The sequence below is a fragment of the Adiantum capillus-veneris genome, chromosome 16 (genome assembly GCF_014529385.1).
Source record: "Adiantum capillus-veneris isolate H3 chromosome 16, ASM1452938v2, whole genome shotgun sequence".
Classification (NCBI taxonomy): domain Eukaryota; kingdom Viridiplantae; phylum Streptophyta; class Polypodiopsida; order Polypodiales; family Pteridaceae; genus Adiantum; species Adiantum capillus-veneris.
Genome location: NC_140946.1, coordinates 1,105,001 through 1,119,974, shown reverse-complemented (window position 1 = coordinate 1,119,974; position 14,974 = coordinate 1,105,001). Strand labels below are relative to the sequence as shown.

The window sequence follows — 14,974 nt, the reverse complement described above, 5'->3', positions numbered from 1 at the left end:
ACCCGAAGGTCACTCAGATATCCTAGCATCATGTAGATGATCACAGATGCAAATACTACAAAGAGAACTGTTCACGGCACCGAGGATTCTCGCTTTGACCAAGAGATAAGCATGGACCACCTTTCTAGGGAGAGTGAGTTTGTAACTGGCCACATGAACGCATAGATCAATGAGTCTATGACCTCGACGCAAAAACTCTAACCCTAAAACCCGTCACGTACCGCCTTCTAAAATCAAAGCAATCGTCCTCAATTGCAAGATGCAAAAGTGTTTACAATCATTTAATCATGCATTCTTGTGTCACGATGACTGTCCACACATATAAAAACTAGCTGCAGACACCCCAAGTGCCTCTAAAAATCGATCTTACGGTCAGTTTCTTAGCCAATGCCTATGAAAGGTGATTGGATTGCTTGGATGTCGATCACACACCCAAGATCATAGTCTTAGCCAATGCCTATAAAAGGTCATTAGATCCTGATTGAGGTGCGTGCATACACCCAAGATCATCATACTCGTAGTCAATATAGAAAGTGTCTCTTTGGATGCGATCATTCATCCAAAGTTTGTGGAGAGTCACTGAAGTGAACACCTACCTCATGGTATGACGGAAGGATGCCATCGGTTATATCATGTCAAATTCATAATCATAATCATTATTCAGCATTCCTCTTCACCATATATTCATTCAAGTTTCATAAAACAAAACCAAATTTACGGTTCTTATCGTTAATCAAAAAATTATCGGATTCATTCACAAGCCGTCATCGCTCCCAATTGCTTTCAAGTGCAAATTCCTCTCCATCTAATTCTCAATTTCCCCTTCAAAACAGGTAAAATTTTAAGCAAAGGGTTCTTCTCGTTGCAATAGAGTGGATATCCAATTCCATGCTTCCAAATGCATGTTCCTCGCTCCTATCAACTGTTATCTGCACACAAATAACAAGGGCTTCCAAAAACACTAATTTTACACACTTAAATTTTCTACAAAAACCCTAATTTTCCAAAGTTTTCGGTATCAAAATTCATTCACGTCAATGCATAGAGCTTGTCAAGAGGATCAACTTTTCCTTCTCTCGAATATCCAAATTCTCAACCATTGAAGATATTTTTAGAAGTCTTTACAACACAAAAAAGTGTCAAAAAAACATGCTTTTAGAGCTTTCTAAGGTAAAAACAAGCTCTTGTATCTTCTTCTCCTCATTCATTTGTCGCTTCTTCTTCATCTCATTCCATAGCTGTAGGACCGATTTCTCTCCTAAAAAAGAAAAAAAAAAAAGCAAATTTTGTAGAATCTCTAGGTCCTCTGTCCATGTCGATAGAATCGTGCTCCGGTTTGCAAAGGAGCGAGTTGTGCTCTGATACCACTGTAATCACTACAATCTACACACTTGGCAACACTTTAGCATTTCAAATGACTTAAATAACTGAGAAGAAGAAGAAGAAGAAGATTATTTTAACTTCGTAGGAAACTATCCCAAGAGACCTTAAAGATCTAACCGACGAGGAGAGTTAAACTCAAAAACTGTTATTCACGAGGAAAATGGCATAACCAATCTACCACACTTGGGTGATAGAAAGGTTATACCTATTAACACACACACACACACAAACCCGAGAAGAAGATTATTTTAACGTCGTAGGAAACTATCCCAAGAGACCTTAAAGATCTAACTAACGAGGAGAGTTGAACTCAAGACCTGTTATTCCACGAGAGACGTGGAGGGGCAGAGTTCCACCTCTAGACGGCACTTGCCCCAAAGACCGACACCCCTTTCGGTATTTCTTTATTATTGATTCGATAAGGTACAACTCCCAAGGATCCGACTCTCTCTGAGACTCCGCATCCAGATGCTCTTGTGGAGTGGCCCTAGGGCGCTTATAAACTTGCAAGGGATACCCAAAAGCATCAATCCTAAAAGCACTTAAACTCAAAAGTATTTGTTCTCAAAAACTAGCGCCAAATTCTGCCCAGAACAGCCAACGCAATTTGCGGAATTTTGTATAGCAGTGCCATGTGTCAAGTCAACACAAAACGTGGGATTCCGTAGAGCTGCCACGTCATCATCTTTTATGCAATTTGTTCTTTGTGTGTGTGTGTGTGTGTGTGTGTGTGTGTGTGTGTGTGTGTGTATCCTTTTTGTTAGTTTAGGCCCCTTGACAAGAACCAATAAGTTGGGTGGGAGTTAGAATTACAATCCTAACCCATTTATAACTTTGGGCTACTGGGTGAGACTTTACAAGTTGGGATTCCTTCTATTTCTTCCTTGTTCCTCTAAGCTTTAGGCCCCTCGGCCGGAATCTGCAAAACATAGACGACTTAGTCCAAGGCCCGAAGGTCACGCAAATATCCTAGCATCATGCAAATGATCACAAATGCAAATATTGTCACGAGGTTGTGACAAACCGCTAACCTTAGTTGTTGGTTTCTTTCCCTTGATTTTATTTATTTTTTGGGACCCTCTTTTTGAAGTCACGAATGGTTGGACATTGTATGGCCAGTGTGAAACGGTCAACGGTCGAGAGTTTCACCCGCAGCAATAAAGGCCAATTCACCACGAGTTGGTAAAGTCCATTGGCACTGAAATCCAAGCAATAGAAGTATGCCTAGGCTTAGTTCAGAGTCATTTAGGTCCCACGCGACACTTTATAAGTTGGTGGGTACTAGGAAATTAACTTAAAAGAGCAAATGGGACACTTGGCGGTACTAGATCAATTTTCCCAGACTCGTCAACTAAGAAGGGGCGCCCAAATCAATTTGGGGCTGCTCGGGACTGCCTTCTCCCTCATTGTGATCATACCATGTCTATGCGAGTAGTGCTAGCCTTGTCCCTTGTCTTATGTAGCACGATGATTCCACTCTCGTGCACCTCTCCCCTTTTGAATGCAGAATCATGATGCCAAACCCGAGGGCTACTCATCTGTATGTACAACTGTGAGGGTTCATGACAATTGCCGAGGCAAGAGCCTCTTGTCCAAGTACTAGATTAGCTAATTGCTAATCCCCCGTAGGTACAAGTTGATCGGAGATATTTCACGTGAGAAATCTCGTCCGAATCAAAGGGCAAGTAGCCCCACAGGTGCGGGAGCTCAAGAGCTTGCTACGGATGCGACCGACGCGCAAGACGAAGCTCAAAACAGTACATTACAGTCTACTGTGTATTTTTGTAGGTTTAGGGTTTTAGTCTACGGACTGGGTTCATGGTTCCATTCTCGAGACAGAATCACTTTTTCCCTAAAGAGTGAGCCTTGGTTGGATTTCAGCGAAGACACATAGCACAAAAACTCGAAATTACACTATGGCTGACAGAGCGAATGACACCTAAATGAATCCAGGATAAGCCCAGATTCACCCTTGAAGGAAAGTGCAAGGTAAACACCCATGGTAGTCACCCACAAGACAATATAACCATCAGCTCCATCATGCATAGTATTGACTAAATACCACGACATCCCCACTAACGTCGTCAGTGCCCAATAGTGGGTGTAGAACTAGGTACTAACATATGCTCCCCAACACAACACACACACACGCACACACACATGAGCATACATCAACACAAAGTTCAGCGTGTTGAGTTTCTGTCATGACTCCAGAGATCAAGGGCAGACTCAGCCATAATGAAGCCTAGCACTAAAAGAAGCATTAAATCGGAAAAATTAGCACAAAAATGAGGTAGTTGATAGGGCATACGCACCACTAGCACAATATCAATTGGTCGTAACTCGGACGAAAACTACACAATGTGAAGTCGGCATGTCCGCAATACGACTAAAAAATATAGCTAGATGAATCCAGGATAAGCCCAGATTCACCCTTGAAGGAAAGTGCAAGGTATAGACCCATGGTAGTCACCCACAAGACAATATAACCATCAGCTCCATCATGCATAGTATTGACTAAATACCACGACATCCCCACTAATGTCGTCAATGCCCAGTAGTGGGTGTAGAACTAGGTACTAACATATGCTCCCCAACACAACACACACCACACGCGCACACACATGAGCATACATCAACACAAAGTTCAGCGTGCTGAGTTTCTGTCATGACTCCGGAGATCAAGGGCAGACTCAGCCATAATGAAGCCTAGCACTAAAAGAAGCATTAAATCGGAAAAATTAGCATAAAAATGAGGTAATTGATAGGGCATACGCACCACAAAAGATAGAAAGAATTAGCACAATATCAACATAGTTGGTTGCTGTTGTGAATGCGTTCACTCGATTGGTACAAAACCCTAGGTTTATGTAGTTTCGGCAAGCTCCACCAATTTCACAGCAAACAAGGCAACTTACACAGCCAGTAGAGCCCGTTGAGGCTCAAGCGCAGGTTCCTTGTGCGTCTCAGCAAGGCAGGGAGCACTCATATGTTGCAGAGTCAATTTGGCGCTCCAAGACAAATTCCTTCTCTCCACAAAAAGGTGGCTAGGATGACAATTCCACAAGCTTTACCAGTTCACCCAGCCACTTTTCAGAGCCCAAATGTTGGATTAATGGGACAGGGAGTCAATTTTCAAGCTATGCATCAGGTTTTTCCACACCCACGATACATCCTGGGTATTTTGGGGGGGGGGGTCTGTGTTTCAAAGCATGGTTGGTTATGCGTCTAGAAACCAACAATACATGCTAGGAACAGTCTTTGGGGGTAGGCATCATGCCAAACCCCATGTATGGTAACATTGGCCTCCAGCAAGGGTTTCAATGCAATCAGGGCCAGTTTGGGGTGCTACATACCGCTTTTGGTATGGCTAGTTTTTCCAAACAATAGACAAATATGGCACCGGGGAACCAAAATGTCAATGGCCAAGGAGGACAGATGATCCCCACCATTGTACCCATGTTGCAAACAATTCCCTATGATAATTTGAGAGTGCTAGAAAAGCCGAAACCTTACAAGGAAATGCGCATTCATGGTGGACAACACTGTTGATGTAAGGACAGCATAAAGTCATACAGCAGAATACTTGTCAACCCATTAGTATCCGTGAAACCCAAAGGGGACATCAATAACCTTATTCAAGTCGTGTAATTTGTTGACAAAGGAGCGGAGTGACTCCCCTCTTGTGCAAACCCGCTGCACTAAATTCACCCTTGCTGCGTTTGGGGTTCTATCGAAGTAGACTATGCTAAACCGAATGCTTCAAGGTAAAGGTCCAAAATCTGAGGAGTATCTGGTAGGTCCTCCTCCTCCATCCACTTCGCATCTAATGCCGGATAGTTCTTGAATTAACCAAGAACCGCCGAATCACTTTACTTTTCATCTTTCTTTCCTTGTGTGCCAAAATCTGTTCAGGAACGAGTATCTCCTCGCTTTCTTCCACTTCCGGTTACTCATCAGGCTCCCCATCAACTGGCACATCACCTTTAAAAGGTTTAAAGAGACTGACATGGAATGCATTGTAAATCTTCCAAGCATCGAGCAACTTGAGTTGAAAGGAGACATCATTTATCTTTTCTTTAATCTGGAAAGCGCCATAGTACCTCATGCTAAGCTTTGAAAAAAGTCGCTCCTTTCCCTTTCATTTCCTTGGGCGTGCCTTCTCAAAACGTAGAGCACCCAATCGTCTTCCTTTAATTTCAAATCTCGTCGATGTCGATATGCTGCCTTCTTATATCGTTCTTGAGATTTCACTAAAGCCTCCCAAACAAGGCAAAAGAGTATCCAAGTCCCTCGTGTACTAGTCGGCTTCAAAAATCTTGTCTTTAGTGTTGAGGAAGGGTGGAACCTTCGAAGCACCTTTAATTATCTCAAATGGCCCCTTCCCCGTCGAAGAGTGAACCGTGTTGTTATAGGCAAAATCCACCAAAGGCAAAAAAAATTCCCATTGAGTAGTTTGATCATAGTTGTTATAGGCAAAATCCACCAAAGGCAAAAAAAATTCCCATTGAGTAGTTTGATCATAGATGTAAGATTTCAATAAATCCAGAACAACTGAATTTGCAATCTCAGATTGCCCATCTGTCTACGGGTGGAATGATCACGAGAACTGCAACCATGTGCCAATGTTCTCCCAAATAGCCCTCCAAAACCAACTCATGAATCAGGAATCTCTGTCGGAGACTATTGTCTCAGGCATGCCATGTAATCGAAATAACTGTGCAATGAACAGTCTTGCTAAATGGTCTAGCTTGACTGTTTTCTTCAGTGGAATGAAGTGAGCTTGCTTGCTAAATCTATCAAATGACATTCCAAATGCCATCGTGCCTACTCTCTGTCTTCGGGAGATCAAAGATGAAATCCATTGCAATACTTTCCCAGGGGCAGGTGGAAATGGGTAAAGGCTGTAGTAATCCCTGTGCCTTGTCCCTGTCAAACTTGACCTTCTGGCATACTAAACAACTGCAAACAAAGTCGTCCACATCCTTCTTGAGTCTCGACCAAAAGAAATAATGCTCCACACCTCTCAAGGTGGTGTCAATGCCGCGGTGACCCGTAAAAGGTGGACAATGAAACTCAATCAAAACCTTTTTCCTCAACAGCTTTGTAACATACAACATCGTTTTCTTCATCAACTAGCCATCCAGTGTGGAATATCCTGGCACTATCTCCCCATTCTGTATCCGAGTGAAAGCATCAAAAAAACCCGGATCGGTGGCGTACTGATCAACCATATCCTCGAAGCTTCTATGATGAATTGTGAAAATAGCCAAGACTAGGGGCTTCCGAGACAATGCATCTGCCACCAAGTTTTTATGTCCCTGAACATGTACAATCTGGAAGTGAAACTGTGACAAGATGTTAGCCCATCGCATCTGCTTTTCTGAAAGCTGCTTCTGTGACAAGAAGTAGCGTGCACTCTGATAATCAGTAAAGACCGTGAAATCGGCTCCAGGTAGGTAATGTCGCCACTAAGCAAGAGCATGAATCACTGCCAATAGCTCTCTCTCATAAATTTGTGCTATCAATTTTGGCCTTGAAAACAATCTACTTTCATACGCAATCACATGGCCTTCTTGCATTAAGACAGCTCCCAAACTACGACCACAAGCATCACAATAAACTTTGAATGGCTTTTGCAAGTCTGGCAAAGCCAACACTGGTCCAATAGTCAGTTTTTCCTTAAGTGTCTGAAAGGCAGTTACCTTTGTCAGTGCCCACGAGAAAGGGACTCCTTGCTGAGTCAATATGTGCGAAGGGAAAGCTATCTCTGCAAACTTCCGAATGAACCGCCGGTAGTAAGAACACAAACCCAAGAAGCTTCTAACTTCATGAACATTCTTCAGGTCTAGCCAATCATGGATAGTGTCAATCTTGGCCCGGTCCCGGCTGCTGAGACGATGTGTCCCAGAAAGTATCTCCGACAAGAAAAACTAGCTCTTTTTGGCATTGATAACTAATCTATGATCACGCAATGCCTGAAAGAACTGTAACAGATAGTGACGATGTTCTACTTCATCCTTGGAGAAAACTATAATATCATCAAAGAAAGTGCCCACAAAAGATCGATGCTCTTGAAAAATCTTATCCATCATTCGGTTGAAAGTCATTGGAGCATTGGTAAGTCCAAAAGGCATCACCAAAAATTCGTATAAACCAAAGCTTGTCCAAAAGGCTGTCATGTAGACATCTCCCACAGTGATTCTGATCTAATGATATCCGCTTTTCAAATCAATCCTGCTGAAACAAGAGGATCCCTGAAGTTGGTCAAGAATATCATCGATTCTCGAAAAATCTATTCTTGATAGTGATTTTATTGAGAGCTCTATAGTCGATGCACATCCTCCAAGATCCGTCTTTCTTTAATACCAACAAAACCGAAGAGCAGTGGGCTGAAGTACTTGGCTGGATAAGACCCTTTTCAAGAAGGTCTTTCACTGGTTCATGATTTCTTCATTCTAGGCTCGGCTAACACGGTAAGGTGGCCGGTTCGATGGTGTGTTTCCAGGAATCACATCAATAGTATGATCCTCAGGACGAGATGGGGGTAACTCGCCTGGCAGGCCTTCAGAGAAACATTCAGCATGTGTGGAGAAAATCTTAGCGTTCTTTATCTAGTTCAAACATGTTTGTTCGATGTTCATTATTCAACTCTTTTAAATAGATCGAGTAAACAAAAAGACTAGATTTCATTAATTTTGAAATGGCCGAAGCCGATACAATAGGAACGGACTCATCCTTCAATTTTACATCTAGTACAATTTTTTTGCCCTTTTCATTTGTCAAAGTCGCTTTCTTGGCCCGATAGTCGGCCACGACGTTGTTCTTATGGTACCAAGGGACTCCTAGAAGGACATCACACCCTTCCAAAGGCATGATGTAAAAGTCCTCTTGCCCTAAATACCCCTGACAATGCAAACGAAGTTTGTCAATGACGGGCGTAATGGCTACATCTCGTCCGAGCGCCGCTAGAACTGGCTCTCCCAGTGGCCCCATGCTGTCGGGTGTAATCTCGACCCGTGCTGCCAATTCAAGTGAAATGAAGGTGGCCTTGGCTCCTCCATCGAAAAAGATAAGCGCTTCCTAATCTTTCACTTTGTCCCAAGCTTGGCAAAGTTTTGTACTTTCATCTATCTGGCTTCGGTCGATTCCCATGCAATCCGATATAAGTCCTGCTTTGATCTTGCCTTTTCTGCCATATTCCTTTGCTACTCTAGAACTCTCTGGCCTATCTTCAGTCTGTCCTTCTTGTGCCTTTTTGAGGCACTTTGCGGAGACGTGCCCTTGTTTTCCGCAACCAAAACACTTCCTCTCTTTTGAGATACTTAGCCCTTTCTCTAAGAGTCAGTCGGGGTCGTGTATCTTTCTTTTCTTGGGGACTCTTTAGACTGACGATGATGTCAACAACGACGATGACGACGATGGTGACTGTGACGATGATGACGATGGTGTCGTCGTCAAGTCCGGGATTGCAAAGACGATGACGAAAGTGTCGTCGTCAAGATAGGGATCTGCGATGACGATGACGAAGATGTCGTCATCAAGATAGGGATCTGCGATGACGATGACAACGATGGTGTCGACGACGACGGCGTCAAAGCTGAAAACTGAAAACGCTAGATGCTTTGTTGGGGATCTGCTACTGTGGCGGCACTACGGTTTGGATCTGCAACCGCCGAGTCGCACTAATGATGAAATGCAAAAACGCTGGCTGATCTGGCTGAATTCTGAAAACGCTGGCTCATCTGCTGAAATCTGGAAATGCTAGTATTATTTGGTACTAGATGGGGAATCTAGAGAGAATCTGCAATCTGGTGGGAGCCGGTTCTCGCGAGGCTAAGGCTGAAAATTAAAAATGCTGGGCTGTCTGCTGAAAACTGAAAACGCCAAGCTGATCTTGGTCTCTTCTTCTTGAGAAAACGCTAGGGCTCCTGCTAAGGTGTTGCCTGCCTGTTGGGTGTCTTGTCTCCTTGTGTCCCTGCTTCTTCTGCTTCTACTGAGTGCCCAATGGGTTTCTTTTATAGATCTTTAGCAATTTACCCTACCCACTTTTCCAACAAACTTACAAAAGAATTCCAAAAGTCACTTTTAATCAAATGACTTATAAGAGGTGGTTCACGCGGTAAAATGCATGCATGATGAAATGATTGTTCTTGTTCAAGAGAGGGTATGCAAGTGTGACTGACCTTGACATGCACGCCCTGCTAGAGGCTCACAAAGGTGCCAGGCTCAGTGAGACAGCTACCAATCTATCTGCACTTCTGATGCTGACTGATTAATGCTTCTGATGTTATGGATGCACAAACCAATGTAGATTCCTCCGAACCAGGGACTGATGGTATTGCGGGTGTTCTGGCGATGCAAACACCGTGTAAGGGTCACTATCCAGCCTTACTACAATTGCCGAATATCATCCTGGACTCTATTCCAGATAGTACTGACTCTACCCGCGAGAGCTGTTCCCCGAACACTAACTGTGGTGAAAACATTACCAGTGCTGATGGACTGAGGTTTGGTTCCGGAGTCCTTTCCAAAGATTCAATGACGAGGGAAATGGATGCACGCTACATGCGAATGCGAATGCAAAAGAGGTTAGGAATCCTGTCTCCAACTCCTTCCATATCCATATACAAAGCTAGAAGATCTTCATACTCAAGATCTGGGTTGTCATGTATCCAATGTCGATCTTCCTTCAAAGACATGGCAATGAAGATGGGATATGGTAAGTCCATGGTCGGGACTCAAAGTTTCTTCGGGAAAAAAAATGGGAGAGGTTCTTGATGGTTCTTTGGTACTTGGGTTCTTGGGTTCTTGAGTTCTTAAAGTTATTGGTTCTTCTGGGGTTCTATAGGTTCTTCCCTTGAGTTCGAGAAGCTGAAGCACGCATAGAGCTCCGATACCAATGTCAAGTGCAGCGCAAGAGAATAAGGATTTGCTTAAATCTAGTACTCTACACACAAACACAAGGGACACTTTGCTTCAATTGAAAGAATTGAACTGAACTAAAAGAAAGAGAGAGACGAGAGAAAAGAGATGACACAGGGATGTTGGGTCCCAACCCTCAAGGGCCCCCTTACTCTGTTGCCAGAGCAAGTACTTTCTTTATTCTTGCACAAATGCGACTACAATGATGCTGATGCTAAATAGTATTGATGCTACTGATGCTGAAGATTACGATGTCGAAGACGATGATGTCGACGACGGGTACTACGGATTCTATGTCGAAGATGGGGAGGTCGACGACGAGGTCTATGTCGAAGACGATGAAATCGACGACGAGGTACTAAGGGTCTTTGTCGACAACGGTGAAGTCGACGACCGTTCTTATCGAAGATGGTGATGTCAATGACGGTTGTGTGTCGACGACGACGATGGTGTCAACGACAACGGCGATGATGACGGATAGGATGACGTTGACGATGACGATGGTGTTGACGACAACAGCGTCAAAGCTGAAAACTGAAAAAGCTAGATGCTCTGTTGGGGATCTGCTACTGTGGCGGCACTACGGCTTGGATTTGCAACCACCGAGTCGCACTAATGCTGAAATGCAAAAACGCTGGCTAATCTGGCTGAATTCTGAAAACACTGGCTGATCTGCTGAAATATGGAAACGTTAGGCTGGTCTGATGCTAGATGGGGAATCTAGCAAGGATCTGCAACTTGGTGGGAGCGGGTTCTCGCAAGGCTAGGACTGAAAACTGAAAACGCCAGGCTGATCTGGGTCTCTTCTTCTTGAGAAAACGCTAGGGCTCCTGCTGAGGTGCTGCCTGCCTGCCTCCACCCCAAGTCAAGATTCTGTCGCGACACAGCAAAGATTCACTTCAAAACACTTCACAAATTTAAGAGTCGACACGGCCCAGCGTAGTTCCGTGCCAAGAGAGATAGGCCCCAAACACTAGTGCCCCTTTCGGTATTTATTTTATATTAACCTTTGAGCAAAGTACAACTACGACACCCCAAGTCAAGAATCTGTCGCGACATAGCAACGATTCACTTCAAAACACTTCACAAATTTAAGAGTCGACACGGCCCGGCATAGTTCCGTTCCAAGAGAGATAGGCCCCAAAGACTAGCATCCCTTTCGGTATTTCTTTTATATTAATCTTTGAGCAAAGTACAACTGCACGCAGGTTCTCACTCTCGGACTCTGCGTCCAAATGCTCTGAGAAGTGAGTCCCTCGGGTCCATTATAAAGGTTACAAGGGATGCTAAAAGCAGAGCCCCAAAAGCATTAAACTCAAAAGCAACTTCTCCCAAAAGCTGCCAGCCAAAAACAACCAGCGCTATTTGCGGAAATCCGTATAGCCGCCAACGTAAAACGCGGAAAAATCTGTACAGTGCCACATCAGCCAGTCAACGCGTTTTCCGACAATCCATACAATCACCGTAATTTGTGGTCGTCCATACAGCAACCACGTCAGCATGCTCTTCACTTTATTTTAACTCCTAGGTGTCCTTAGGCCCCTCGACAAAGGTCCATAAGTTGGGAACAACTTCTTGAAGTACTGGGACATGCCATGTCATCAATTTGTGACACTTGCTAATGTGGCAGCCAGACACATATGAAAGGAGGTTTTTGGGCGCCAGAAACTGTAGCAGAGCTTTTGAAGCCAGCTTTTGTATATGTTGCTTTTTGGTTGAGTGCCTGTATATATGAGCCTAGGGTGGATCATTCTCAACAAATCACTGCATGATTGCGCATCCGTAGAGTAACTCCCTAGCAGTTGTACTCCATGGATTACTTAATATAAAATGAAGTATGGAAAGGGACACCAAACTTTAAGACAAGTGCATCTAGAAGCGGAACTTCGCCACTTCAAGTCTCGACTACAAGTGTGATGTTCTCTTTTTCAAGTGTTTGCTGTTTCGGTTCAGTTCAGTTATTGATGCAGTTAGTGGCTTGCCGGTACATGAATCACCTTTCATCATCCCTTGCTCCATACAAACTAGAAGTAAATTGGTAGGGTGAGAAGAATAGACAAATCAAGCCAAGCAACTCCAAATCGAATATATCAATGAGCACTAAGACAACAACCCTAACACATGCGGGCCTAATATCGCTCCAATTCTAGACAACCGCTCAAAATAATCGCTCGGAATCAAAGGAAACAAAATACAGCCGGTATGTCTCCTCTCCAACCATGCTACAACCTCTCCAGATCCTCAAGAACTCACATTCTAAGCAACCCAATCAAATCTAATGCAACATTAGCAATGGATCTTCTCTCCCTAGAGACGTCCCATGGTTGCTTCTAAAGCATGCTCCCCCACATTATGAAATCTTACTGTGTAATCTCTGATCCCAGCACATGTTGTCAAATAGGTCACTACATTTAAAAGTATATTCTCATGCCGAATTGTTTAAAACTCTATTTCCTTGCCAGTTGTAAGCACATAGGTGATCAAATCCTTCAAGGACTTGACCTCCCCAAAGAGTAATTCTCGAGGACAATGTGGACAAAGAACATGAGCATCACCCAGCAAACAATGATGCATCAACCTCATCGTAAATTTTCTGTCTCATGACAATGGTTTAGTCACAGCATTGGCCTTCAGCATACGCACAGGTGTCATTATACTCCTCCCTCACGGTACATTCATTCAACATATTCTAGGTCCTGTTGACTTTGTTCCTTTAGAGCATAGCCCGCACTGAGAACATTCAAGCGTTCAACACCGCAGGAACAGAGTACTTCAAGAACAAATCTCCTTGAGGAACCTCCTACTTGGTATACATGCTCGTACGAGAAATACCTTAGGAATATAACCAACTAGTTACTCTTGTGTCAGGTGGATTTGATTTCCATTGTATATGGCTCCAATCTACATGCTTTCAAAAAGGTCGATCAGGTCACTGCAGCTATACTTATAGACACGGTATTCTTTTGAAACTAGACCCGGTTTCCTTCTGCATATACTCAAGCTTACATCATTGTAAATTCTCTCTCACACTGTCACATGTATTCACAACATACATCGGGAAAAATAATCTTAAAGCTGCTGATCACTCCCCTTTGAGCATATCTGATGGGCAATGCAATCCATGAGGCAAACTCTCTCTTGGCATGCATGCCCACACGGACACCATCCAGCTCTCCAAAAATCCCTGCTTCATTTGCTTTCCTTGCTTGTCTATCGACTCTATCAAAAGGACGGAAATGCCCCCACGTTTCGTTTGTTAAATCAACACATTCCAATCGACAGATGAAGAGTGCAGTAAAGTAACATGCCGCTCGGACTGTGTGTGTGTGTGTGTGTGTGTGTGTGTGTGTGTGTGTGTGTGTGAGAGAGAGAGAGAGAGAGAGAGAGAGAGAGCCTGCACCGTCCCCTTCCGTGCTGCTCAAGCTCGCGTTTAATATCCTTAGGTTAATCTAGTCTGCCGGGAAATTATTGGATGGAGTAGGGGTTACACATTGTGAAAAAGAAATGGGGGAGAGAATCTTTTAAGATACTCAGCTTTGGGAGGTAAAAGTACCAGTGGAACTGCAACTCGTGCATGAGGACTACATCGAGTTCCACTAGCAGTGCTGCAATATGTGCTTTCTCGCTCTCTCACAATTCCTGGAGGGAGGGCGACAACAACGCCTTGGGGAGAGGGAGGGTTTCATATTTTGAAGGGCGACAGGAGGAGGAGGACAGGCCAAGGGAGGAGGGCACATTTCTCTCTCTCTCACGCAGAGGTTGGTCACCTCTTTCTCTCTTGCACGCAAGGCTATTCCTCTCTGAATCCGTATGTGCAATAATCGCAAGCAGGCAGAAAATGTGGGCAGGCATGACAGGAGGTGAGAGGAGAGCGATGGAGGCTAGGGGTTGAACAGCTGCAGAGCGATGGAAGCAAGGTAGTGCGGCGACGCAGGGACAGGGGAGTAATTTCGTTTAGGGGTTGGCGTGAGGGGAGCCGAATATTCGGCGTTAATGAATAAGTTTTTTTAAAGAGGAGCGAGTAGGAGTAGGTGATTCAATTTATTTAAAGGAAATTAAGAGGAGAATCAAGGGCGATTCTCCTGCAACTTTGCTTAGTGTAAAGTGCCGCCCGTCGCCAGATCAACAGCAGTTCGACCCCCAGAAGCTGAGTTCACGCCGCGAGAACCTCAGTTCGCATGGGTAAGCTTGGCGTACTGCATGTGGTACTGCTTTTAATGCAGGGCGTGGTAGTTGATAGCGGTAGGAGATGGCAGTTGGCAGCCAGAGTCCTGCAGGCAATAGCGGTAGGGGTCGCTTGTCAGATTACTGTCGCGCAGGGGTACCGTGGGCGTGGCAATCGATAGCGGCAGGAGCTGGCAGTTGGCAGCTAGAGTCCCGCAGGCAATAGCAACAGGAATCGCTTGGCAGATTACTGTCGCACAGGCATGAGGTACCGTCGCGCAGGCAGAAGGTGATTGAATTTATTTAAACTCAATTGTATGTACCTGCAGTCACACACAGTAGGTGATTGAATTTATTTAAAGGAAATTAATAGGAGTACCGTCGCAGGCAGGAATGCAGTCTTGGTGTAGAGTAGGTTATCCAATTAAACGTAACTGTATTTGCATGTAGTCATAGCAAGGGCAATTGGAGGTGTTTCACGCAGAGTTCCATGCAAACAAAA

General features: G+C 44.2%; 1 protein-coding gene across 6 annotated transcripts in view; it reads right to left on the bottom strand.

The window, feature by feature from the left end:
• Window positions 1-13,843, bottom strand: part of LOC147438442 (RNA-directed DNA methylation 4-like) — a 70,152-nt gene extending 56,309 nt beyond the window's left edge. For 2 of the 6 annotated variants that reach the window (XM_086484549.1, XM_086484551.1), the window contains exon 1: window positions 13,709-13,723. The gene's annotated coding sequence lies outside the window, so the exon portion shown is untranslated. The other 4 variants (XM_086484554.1, XM_086484552.1, XM_086484545.1 and 1 more) reach the window with 4 other exon arrangements.
• Window positions 13,844-14,974: the final 1,131 nt, after the last annotated feature.